Genomic DNA, 12825 nt, shown 5'->3' with positions numbered 1-12825 from the left:
CTTTTGGTCAGGTGCCCACTCCCTTTCTTTTACCTATGGACTTTTTAACCCTTTACAGATAAAGCAAGTAGAGAACAGCTACTAACATGAATTTTATAGCTAACTGGCTGGCTGGGTGTCCATAAAATGGAGCTACCCCCGCCCTTCATTTATCACAGATCTATTTAACTATTTCAAGTTAAACTTTATTTATATACCATCTACTCTGAACTACAGCTGAAGGAACCCTTTAGCTGGAGTCAATTTCAGACATTCACCTGACTCATAAATAACAATGAAAATTAAACAATTCCCTGCATATTTATCTGACGGTTTGAATGTGCATGTTGCGGCATAAAAGGGAATACCATATTTACTGTTCAATTTGTTTTTTAAATTAAACTGCACAGCATTAACCCAAGCATGCAGAATCCATCTCTGATATAACTAACACTTCTGCTCAACAATTACAGGCACCTAATTTAAACGTTAGCCTCCCAGTACTGCTCGCACTGAAGAGAATGGCAAAATTTCTACTGATGGTAACATTAGCAACAGATTCAAAGGGGAAAAGAGGGTTCCAGCAGTGCAAAGGGACCATAAAGCTGCCCTCAGAGGCCAGCTGAGGACTCCTCTTACATGGAGGAATGACTGGGTGGTACAGGACAGGCAATGCCATTCCTAAGACAGTCCCCAGGCTACATGGGCCTCTGTGCTCTGGTGGTCCCTGGCTGCTGTTATGGTTCTTTAGGAGTTATTACTAGCTGGTGTAAATGAGAATTGCCATGAGGCTGCGCTAATTTGTGTTGGGCCCTGAACAAAAAATGGTGTACAGACACTGCTGCATCCTGCTATTGAATCTTGAATGGTGAATTAAGCAAATACTGTAAATACATTGAAAATGCAATTACATTTGTTTATGGACAGGAGCAGGTCCAAAGACATTGGTTTACTGTGAAAAATCAACCATGGAGGTAGATTTAGGATTATTTAAAATTAAAGATGGTCCTGAAACATAATATCTGGATCTGGATTAGGGTTGTATCCTGGAATCTCCAGGAATTAAAGATTAAACCTGTCATTAAAGATTATGTCATGTGATGAAATCTCCAGGAATTTGTCCAACCAAAGTTGGCAACCCTAATCTGGATTCAGACTTAAAACACTTCCAAACTTCAGTTTAGGGTTTTGAATTAGCCAATTATAACGGTAAGGGCCATTTACAAAAATCACATTTATATTCAGATTTTTAAGGAGAGTATTTAGATTGAGATTTTTGTTACAGGCTCTTATCCATGTACAAAGTCAGCCTTGTTCATCAGGTGACCTTCTCCTAAAATATCATCTATTCTTATGCATGCAGTCAGCTGTTAACTATTAAACCCAGTTAGAGCTGTGCATATTGCTGGCCAGCACATCACTGAGAAGGCTACAGCTACAGAAACAGAAAAAGAGGCTGATATGTTATCTATCATTTCCTACTTGGTGGGGGGTAGGGGGAAAACTGCCTCATGACCAAAATAAGGACCAAAATCAGGAGCAAATAAAAAGATATTTTCCAACTTTGAAAATTATGTTACAAGAATGAACAGTTAAAAATATAAATATTTAATGTAGTTGTGTCCCTTTAACTGTAGTTTAAAATACAGAGCAAGGGAACCAGGAACAATAGCACTTACAATCAGTAGTAAACTCGTCATTCCTGTGTGATATTAAAGGGTATGGAAAAATACCCCAAATGAGACAAGTCTATATTAACATGTTACCTGGTAATAATCCAAAGCTATTAATACAACTAGCAGTGATGATCACCTGGTTCCACCCACATGGATAATAACTTTAATAGAAAGATACTGGACCAAATCCTGCAATCCTTACCCTGATAAGTTTTGCTGAAAAAAAGTCACAATTTAGCTTTTTAAGAACATGGAGCTGGAAGGCAGCATGGTTAATTGCATGAACAATTTTTAATAACGGGATAATACCTATGCACATTGCCCATGGTCTTTAGAAAACAAAAACTTCGGCAGAACGAAAACACCTACAATACATTGGCATCAGATATTTGAATGACACTGAATGACTCTGGCCTTTAACTTGTCTCATCAAGGAAACACACAGAAAGTTGAGTTTCTATGTGAGCTCAATCTATCAGCCCTTACTCAGAAAAACCTCTCTCTGAATTCAATGATAGGAATAGATTGTAGGATCAGGCCCCTCAGCCTCACTCCTGCAACCTTTTGCAAGTTAGCACAGCAGTCTGCTTGGAATCAAAAAGTTGTAGGATTGGGACCTTAGTTAAAGGTGTTAAAAATACAAACATCTGCAGTGAAGGATTATTTCTATTTAATTCCTCCTCCATTCATTACCACTTTTAGAGAATCACTTTTATTATTTCAATTTTCATTCTACCCCATCAAGAGAATAATTATCTTTCCTTCAGCTCACATTTAGAGAAAGAATAAATCCCATCAGTCAGTGAAGCACCTCAACATTTGTATCTGTTTATCTCTGCATCTTTTTACAGCCAGCTTTGCCTGCATATATCATTGTGACAGCATGTCATGTATAGATACAGTGGTGATAAGCATCGGAAGAACAGATAGATTGCATTTTCTCAACAAAATGATGTTTCAACTTCAAAGCTAAAATAAATGTTATTGGTACTTTAGAAGTTAAAAGACTGGACCCCACACAAATACCATAAGGCAAATATACAGGACCCTGCTATACAAAGCAGATGTTGAAATTCCTCTGTTCCTTTAGGTTCTGATCCAGCAAATCATTTAAGTATATCCTTAACTTTAAGCACACAAATAGTTCCACTGACTTCATATTCAGTCCTGGTAGGAGGTTCTTCCGCCTTAAAAATGGGTGGCAGTCATTCAAATAGTTTGAAGACCACAAGGGCACTTTCACAGAGGTAGGCTGGAAGGCAGGCATCCTTGTCTACCCTAAAAGGCAGAATGCATCCTATTTGCTAGACCACCTTTTAGTGTGGCGGGCGCTGGATCATCAGCTGCCAAAATGCCAAGAAGCAGTGTTAACGAGAAGCATCGGCGTTTCAGTGGTGATGCTTCTTGATGTTGCTGCTTCTTGGCACCATTTCGGTGGCTTCTTGGCCGGTGGCCGCACTCCTCGACAGTGTGGTGCTTGTTAGTAGGCGGGAGCATATAAATGCCCCAGGCACCACGTTGGGGACCACTGACCTAGACGACAAGTGCCTTTCCTTGGAAACTAAATTAGATGTCATCTGGTTATATATGTTGAGTCAAATTCTGCTCTCAATTACACCTCTGTAACTGAGGGAATAAACTGATTTACTATCTACACATGCACCACACAATAAGTCAAATTCAGAAGTTATGTTTAAGGGAAAGCAAGTTACCCATTGGTAAGTGGGCCAGAGGAGTCTATGTTGAGATAGTTTATTCTGAGGTGTCAAAAAATGCATACTACACCAGTTTACACTCTCTTTTGCTACCTTACATATCACCTCCGAATGTGGCCCACTCTGTCTCACATGGTCCTCCCTCTCCCTTCTCTGCTCCTCTTTTCTGTCACTTCATTTTTTCATCAAAGATATTCATTAATTCATTCATTCACTCACTCACTCACTTGAGGAATATTTTCAAAGGCACAAATGGGAATTGAATGACCAACTCCCATTTTTACCCTTGAGAATCTAATCCTGACATTCTAAATTTGCAAAATATTTGCTGCTTCCAAAGTTATGTTCCTTCCTTTTATTACAATTACTTATAATACAAAAATATATGTAATATGGTTTTGCTACCAAAGGAGCTGTAAATTAATCAATATAAAGGAATAAGGCATAAAGTGTTAACTACATAAAGATTTTGTACATTTTTGAAGTTTGTTCAAATAAAAGTTGTATTAAGCTCAAAAATAACATATACAAAGAGAATTCATCAGAATGTAGTGGCAAACTGTAAGAGATAAAGCTGCCAACTTTGTTCACAATGTCACCTGACAGTGAGAACAGGTGTTTGCATGGCCCTGTTATAGCCAACGTCGCAAGTTATTTATGTGCCAGATGTACTAGAGTCATATGTGCCTTCATGCTTCAACCACCATTCCAGAGGACATGCATCCATGCTGATGATGGATTCTACTTGATAATGATCCAAAGCATGGAAGACCGACACAGGTTCATTTTCATTATCTGAGTCAGATGCCAGCAGCAGAAAGTTGATTTTCTTTTTTGGTGGTTTGGGTTCTGTAGTTTCCACATTAGAGTGCTGCTCTTTTAAGATTTCTGAAAGCATGCTCCACACCTCGTCCCTCTCAGATTTTAAGAAGGCACTTCAGATTCTTAACCTTGGGTCGAGTCCTGTAGCTATCTTTAGAAATCTCACATTGGTACCTTCTTTGCATTTTGTCAAATCTGCAGTGAAAGTATTCTTAAAATGAACAACATGCTGGGTCATCATCCGATACTGCTATAACATGAAATATATGGCAGAATGTGGGTAAAACAGAGCAGGGGACATACAATTCTCCCCCAAGGAGTTCAGTCACAAATTTAATTAACACACAACTTTTTAACGAGCGTCATCAGCATCGAAGCATATCCTCTGGAATGGTGGATGAAGGATAAAGGGGCATATGAATGGTTAGCATACCTGGCACATAAATACCTTGCAATGCTACCTACAAAAGTGCCATGCGAACGCTTGTTCTCACTTCTAGGGGATACTGTAAATAAGAAAAGGGCAACATTTTCTCCTGTAAATGTAAACAAATTTGTTTGTCTTAGCGATTGGCTGAACAAAAAGTAGGACTGAGTGGACTTGAAGGCTCTAAAGTTTTACTTTGTTTTGTTTTTGAGTGCAGTTATGTAACAAAAAAAATCTACATTTGTAAATTGCACTTTCACGGCAAAGAGATTTCACTACAGTACTTGTATGAGGTGAATTGAAAAATACTATTTTTTATCATTTTCACAGTGCAAATATTTGTAATAAAAATAATATACACTTTGATTTCAATTACAACACAGAATGCAATATATATGAAAATGAAAAAAAACCATCCAAAATATGTAATACATTTCAATTGATATTCTATTGTTTAGCAGTGAGATTAAAACTGCGATTAATCACGATTACTTTTTAAACTGTGATTCATTTTTTTGAGTTAATTGTGTGAATTAACTGCGATTAATCGATAGCCCTATTTGTAATACTTAATCACATAGGTCGCTCTGACCAAAGACAATGGGGTTACTCATATGGGTAAAGAGTTCTCATTTAATAATGATTTTCAGGATAAGGTTCTAAATTTAAACACCACAAAATAAGTTTGCTCATCTTCATTATATAAGCTAAAAACTGTTTTCTAAGACTGCTTTTAATTGTTATTAATAAAATACATAAACCCAAGAAATGTTAGGTTTTGTGTTCTAGCAAGCTTGCTTCTAAAGCTGTAATTTTAGACCTGCATTTACAGTTTGGTGAAATTGATTTTGCTTCCACTTACAGGGAAAAATGTTTTCTTGTTTTCTTAAATCTTTGTTCTATCTCCTGCATTACAGTTTTATCTCTTTATCTCACATATCTTTTAGCATGGGAGATTTGTCTGTTAAAATAAATTAAAAAAATACATTTTCTGATATGGTTTTCTTTCTTCAAATCAAAAGCTGATTAATTTTACTATAGTTTACTCTGAGGCACTGCTTGGTATCTAATTTAGCAGAATAGTCACTTTTTTCTTTCTTCTTCCTTTATAATACTGTTTTATCAAGGGCTATTGTGCAGAACAATTGATATCATATGGCTTCTTCTTTTAATGAGATTGTGCAACAATAAATGTAAATAATCAAGGGGCCAATTATTTATTCTAATCACAAAACTAAATTAATCACTAACTGCAGTTTAATTTCCAGCTCATTGCTTCTGACTGTTTTTCACTGTGACCTATTTAGTAACCTTGATGCATCACCAGAAGGGGCAGCTGAACTTCATAGTAACTCATGAGTTAGCCCAACCAAAGGAAGATCCTTTCATGAGGTACTGTACAATTTTAATGCAACTACATCAGCACCTCCCCCAAGGTTACTTAAGTCAAAAGCTACAAAGGGCTGTTTCCTTAAGATATAATTTACAGAGTATTAGAATTAAGAACAATGTATTCACCTAATATTGTAGAAGAAAATTCAGTCGGAGAAAATTCAGTCCCCTGCAATATCATGAAAGAAGTCAGGTCTATCGCTCTTCTGTCCCAAACACATCTGCACTGATTCTTATGCCATAGTACAAATAAAATAATTAAAAATATTAAAGTGAATGTAGTTCTAGTGAAAGGTACCAAGTTACTAGTCTTAGAAACCTTATTTCTCTGTTCATCCCCAGATTGGCAGCAGTGAAAGCTTCCCCATTTCCACGCTGTCAACATGAACCAATCTTCACCTGGAGGAACCACTCTTGGGAGCGTAGGGATAGTTCACTCACATTCAAACTTTGACTGTTCTGCTTAAACAGTCAACAAAAGTGCCAATGCCAGTTATGATGTTTTTGCGATACAAACACTTGTCCCATAAGAAATTAAGACTACTACCTCATTTTACAGAACTCACTGAACAGCCTTTAGATAGCTCCAGCTTTGAGTTGCTGCCAAACCAATAGGATGCAAACCCATATTCTAGAAAAGAAAGAGCTTTAATTCCATTGACTCCCCAAAAAATTCCCATCCCTATAACACCCAATATTTTTAGCTTTTTTGAGAGAGAATGGGCAAGGAGTCTGGTGATACACTGGAATGGGTTACCTAGGGAGGTGATGGAATCTCCTTCCTCAGAGATTTTTAAGGTCAGGCTTGACAAAGCCCTGGCTGGGATGATTTAGTTGGGGTTTGGTCCCGCTTTGAGGAGAGGGTTGGACTAGATGACCTCCTGAGGTCCCTTCCAACCCTGATATTCTATGATTCTATGGAGTCTCAGCACAATCACTCATACTGCCACTTATAATAGAAATGAAAATTAGCGTAGACCTCTCCATAACAGCATCACTACCATCAAGAACCCAGACAGATTTGTAATACATAACAAGGACAAGGTTATTTTAACTTTATCTCAAAGCAGTATCTTGGAGAAACAAATCAATGCTTATCCTGAAGCTATACTTTTTCCTTCTCCCAGTGTTTTCCCCTCCAGCTGTTTCTCCTGTAATCAGTTCTTCCACAGAGATACTCAAAGTGGTATACATACACATTTAGAGCTTCTTGTATAATATAATCATCATTACTGTGGAACACTGAATACCCTTTCCTAAACATCCACACTGGGCCAAAAGTGCACAACTATACTTGAAAAGTCATCAGTTATACCACCTTATATTCTAAGCAAGATTAGACAAAATATTGCCACAGGGTGGATTTGATTTAAATCAATTTGATTTAAATCATGATTTCTACATAAAAATGCATTCTTGTTGGCTATTATAACCTCAATACATATTCTTCACCACTCAGAGACAGATGTAGGTTTCATTTTTAGAAGGAAACTTTATACATTTTTTAAATTATTTATTTTGAAAACTTTTCAGATTAGTTTTACAGCTGTATCAGAAAGTGAATGATTGTTTGGCTATTTCATTTACCAAAGGTAATTGAAGCAGATATTTATGAAGTCACTGGGAGGTGAACTATCTCCAATTCAACAGGTTAATCATTAATATTTGGAGGATTTTCTTGCCAGGCTGTATTAGGAGGAGAACATCATTAGACAGATATTTAAATTGTTTTAACTAAAACAACAACAAAGTTATGTATTCTGGATTTTTTTCTTCAACAGCAAACATACAATATTTTAACAAAACAAGCATGAATTTTTGAATTTAGTTAAACATTCAAGTTTTTTAAAATCAGGTTTGTTTTTGTTAAAACTGTTTTTAACTAAAATAGTTAAATGAAATATTTAAAAAAAAATTAAATTGACTATGTCAGCCAGGTCAACATAAGAAACTTAAAATATTGGCTTCTGCAGCTAATGGTCGTCTTCATCTTCATTTTCCTGTTTGTTCATTATCTGGAAAAGAAAAATAAGCTTTCCTGATTTTTCAGGTCCCAAATGATTTCTCAATTTGGAATGAATTAGTCCAAAGGAAGAAAATATTCTTTCTATACCATCAGAAGAAGATACTGCTGTTAAAAGTCAGATTATCACTTCAACAGTCTCTAATCGGAGTGTCTGTGATTTTCTTTAAAACATCATCAGCAAACATATATTTCTTGAATGGTTCATGCTTAGCTCTGAAGTTTATTATAGTTGGCATTATGGAGGGATGACTGCTGGATGTCCATGTCATCAGAGCCGTAACTAGGTATTTTTGTGCCCGAGGCAAGAATACAAAATTGTGCCCTCCCCCAGGGCCGGCTCTTCAGCGGCAATTCAGTGGCGGGTCCCTCAGTCCTCTCGGAGGGAAGGGCCTGCTGCTGAATTGCTGCCGAAGAATGAATGAAGGGGCGGTGGTAGAGCCTGTGATTTTGGGAGGTCTAACTCATGATTTTTGACTGCTTGGGCTGGTAATGTTGCTTCCAAGATGGTCTTTAGTTCCAGTCCAGTTGCAATCCAGAGAGGGACTCAAAGGGTAAGAGAGCAGGGAGGCACTGGATATCAGCAGTGGCCACTAGGGATCAGCATGTGTCCTGAGAATGCTGAGAGTTCAGGTCTGCAGGGCAGGATCAGGGGTGGCAGGTTTGTAGAAATTTTGGTCGTGCCCAGAACCAGCCCCTGCCCAAACTCCACCCCCGCCACCTGCCCAAGGCTCTGGGAGGGAGTTTGGGTGAGGGAGGGGTGCACACCCTAGGCTGGGGCAGGGGATTGGGGTTCAGCCTCTGGGAGGTGGTTTAGGGATGGGAGGGGCTGTGGGCTGTGGCTGAAGATGAGGGGTTTGGAGCGTGGGAGGGGCTCAGGGCAAGAGCAGGGGTAAGGGCTCTGTCTGGGACTGAGTATGGGGTGTTTGGGTGCTGGAGGGGCTCAGGGCTCGGGCAGAGGGTGCGGTGAGGGGGTGAAAGCTCTGGCTTGGGGTGTGAGTTCTGGGATGGGGCAGGGATGGGGATGAGTTTGGGGTGCAGGTAGACTGCTCCGGGACAGGGGCCAGAGAGGACTCCCCCCAGCCCTTTCCCTGCTGGCAGCAGTGAGCTCTGGGGGAGCAGTCCCCCCCAGCAGCACACTCACCCCCACCGTCACTGCATGTGCTCCTAGGGCCCCTCTCAGGTCCAGGAATCTCCCTTGCCTCCCCCCGGTGGGTGCTGGGGGGTGCTGTGTGTGCCTCCTCCCCTGTTATTGACCCTGACTGTAGCCTCACTGAGGGTGAGGGATGGGGCTGCCTCCTTGCCCAGCATGGGGCAGGAGAAGTGACTGCGGGCGGGGGGCGGGGCTGTGCTGCTGGAGAGTCCCATTGGAAAACAAAAGGGCCTGAGGGGGAAGGGCAGGCTCATAGTCTGATCGAGCAATAGAGAAGGGGGGTACTAGGACCCTGCGGAGCAGTTGCTGCAGGGGAAAGACAGGGACTCTCTGCTCGGGGCCAGGGAAGTTGAGGGAAGCAAGCTGGGGCCGGTAGACACTCGAGGGCAGCAGCTTTTTTTTCCTTTTCTCTCCACCGTTTTCTGCGCCCCTCCCCAAGCTTTGTGTGCCCCAGCGCAAGTGCCTCACTTACCTCGCCCTTGTTACGGCACTGCATGTCATAGCCAACACCTCTTCTTCAGCAGTTAAGGTCTGACCCTGGTACTGAGTATTGAGAATATTTGCAAGAAAATAAGATGGAGATAGTGCTTGTCCCATTTGGGTTTTTTTTTATGCTTGTAATTTAATTCTGTCATTACATATTTCTCTTTTAAGATCTCACTCAGTTCCTTCCAAATTTCAACAGCATCAGCAATAAATCAGCTATTTCCCTGCATTTTGTTCAAGGCTACAGAAATTGGCTTCAGGGTACTCAGCATGTGTTCAACATTTCTCTTAAGCCCAATGTTGAGAACTTTGGCTGTGACAGTGCCATCTATTTTTTTCACGATTTTGTTCACAAACTGTCATCAGATTAGGACAGTTCTTGATACAGTGCTCAAAACAGTCCACTACTGAGTTCCATCACACGTCTTGTAGGAGAGTTAACTTGGTTCCTCCCACTTTTTTCAGAGTAGCAGCTACAAAGTCGTTGTTACGGAAGTATTTTGCAATTCAACAACATTAGCCTTTGTTTCTGGAACACTGACGTCTTTGGCTAGGAGGTGCATCAAATGAGCACTGCAACTGCATTTTATTAGCTTGGGACTCTCCTCACTCTCTTCTAAATAATTTCTTCTCATCTTGGATACATTTGCAGCATTGTCTGTGACCAAGCTGCATACTAAACATTCAAATTTTTGTTGTTATAGCTTTTAGTGTTACTTCTTGTAAGTATTCTGCTGTGTGTGCATTTCCTGATGTATCAATTGTTTCTGTAAGGAAGATATTCCCTTCTTCTGTTGTCACACAAGCACATACAACAGGATCATTGTGGACATTGTTCCACCCATCAAGACTCAGGTTAACAATTTTACTCTCTAGACTTTTTGCACACTGCTCAATTTCTCTTTCATACACTTTATCCAGCAATTTGCCTGTGACATCTGGTCTTAATGACTGAACTGTGTTAATGAAGTGTGGGTTATCAATCATATGGGAAAGAGAGTTTGTTGCATAAATAAACCGGGCAGTTTTTTCTCAGTTATCTCTTTTTGTAATCTGCTGGTTCTTATCACAAATATATCTATGGTTGTTTTGGGATGATGATTTTTTTTTCTTTTTGCTACAGGTGATATACTGTGGCTCTGTGACATACATGATGTGACTGAAACACCATCATTGGCAGATAACTCTGAAACTACAGAAAATGATGATGATCTTGAAGGTGGATAGTCTTCAGAATCCTGTAGGTTGAAGATTGATTCTCCTAAACAAAATAAGTCAATGCAGTTATTTAATTATTATTACTATACTGCCCATTTTGTATTACTCATTGCATTCACTGACACTCAGTACTACTTTAAAGTTGAAATTGTAAAAGGAAGATCTGCCTATTTCAGCTATTTATTTTTTTATCACAATGGCATCTAAATGATAGTACCATAGAGTAACAACTATATTTTTTGCTCAAACATGAGAATTCAAGAATAGTCCAGAAGGAAGACAAGCAGTCCTTAAGAAAGAAGTATGGAATAAAAAAGTTTACCAACCTAAAGAACCTCCATGTTCAGACATGTTCCTTTCATCATCTTCAACACAGCTTTCTCCTGAGAAGGAACACTTCTCATGATGTTGTTTCATTTGGGCCACCAGGCCTTGCATTTCTTTGTTGCATTGTTTGCATTTTGCACGCATGCCTGTCTTACCCACAGGTAGAGAAACTTCCTTAAAATATTCCCAAACTGGGTCTCTTTTACAGCCTGCTGCTATTTTAGGTTTTTTCTTCTAGTGAGAAAACGGTATGGTAGATCTCAAATCAATGAAGGCTACACTCAGAAAGACCTCAAGACTTCTGGAATATGCTGCTCAAACAGTTTCACTTTTGTTTCTACTGCCTGTCCCTCCCTTCTCACATTTATCTCCAGACTTCTTCTTGTCCAGATCTAGTTCGCCCCCAACAATCTTCTATTCACTGAAGTTTTTGAAACTTTGCACTTTTAGGGAGAAGCAAGGGATTGACTCTGTACACGAATTTGCAGAGGGACAATGGGGTTGAGGTCTGTTATTTCTCACCTCTATATATTATTTATTTATTTAAAAACATTTCTGCTGTTAACAAGCATGTTATCTCTGGAGACATGAATTCACAGTTTGAGAACCTCAAAACTAAGTAGCTCTGATGGTATCTTCTAGACTGAGCCCGGAGTCCCATTGGGTAGATAGAAAGATTAACCTATAGAGAGGCCCCTGGAGCTCCATAAGATTGAGTCCCTAATCCATGAACTATTGGAACTCATTTACGAAACTTTTCTTAAAACATTACATGACTATATTGTCTCATACTATAGAATTAGAATTTGTAATCCCTATTCCATGATGAGGTATCTTTGAGCTATATTGTATCTTAATTAAAACTATCTTTAGATGGGTTTTTTTCCTCAAAAACCTATTTTATCACTTTATCCACTTTAGAATTTCACGGAAGGCAACATGCAAGAAAAACATTTTGACGAAGCTCGCCATTTCCATCTTTTTAATACTCTGTCTACATGTCAAACCACAGCCAGGGAACTGTCTCTGCAGTAGACAAAGCACCCTAAAATGTCCTAAAAAGCTAATGTACCTGCTGCTCTTTAGCTAGCACCCAAAGACGTGTTCCTCCAAACGAAGCACGAACAAGTAATTTCACAGCTTGAAATAATAATTTTCTAGCTTCTGCAAGACTGCCCTGAAAGAACCCAGAGGTTACTGAAACTGGTTCTTTTATTTCCCCTGCCCCAATCCTGTTTCTTTGGAATTCTTTGCTATGCAGTTCCATGCAAAAGACAGTGCTACCATACAAGACAATCATACTACAGTCCTTAGCATTATTAGAACATTCCTAATAGATAATACACTATATGTGTAATATTACATCATCTTAGGCTGAAACAGTTCACTATGCAGTGTCTCACCCTATACAGACATAAATTTATTCCAACTATATAAATATTACAAGGTCAGGTTTAGTCTAACTAAACTCCATTTTAACACAACTTTCATCTAACTATTATAAAATCTAAAATTCCATTCAATGAAAACTAGGCATGACTATACCCTTTTGAGAATGTAAACAAGGAATAATATTTTGTAGTTTTAAATCAGGAAACAAAAATACT

This window comes from Gopherus evgoodei, chromosome 7, assembly GCF_007399415.2.
Source record: "Gopherus evgoodei ecotype Sinaloan lineage chromosome 7, rGopEvg1_v1.p, whole genome shotgun sequence".
Taxonomy (NCBI): domain Eukaryota; kingdom Metazoa; phylum Chordata; order Testudines; family Testudinidae; genus Gopherus; species Gopherus evgoodei.
The sequence above is the reverse complement of the archived record's forward strand: the minus strand, read 5'-3'. Positions refer to the sequence as shown.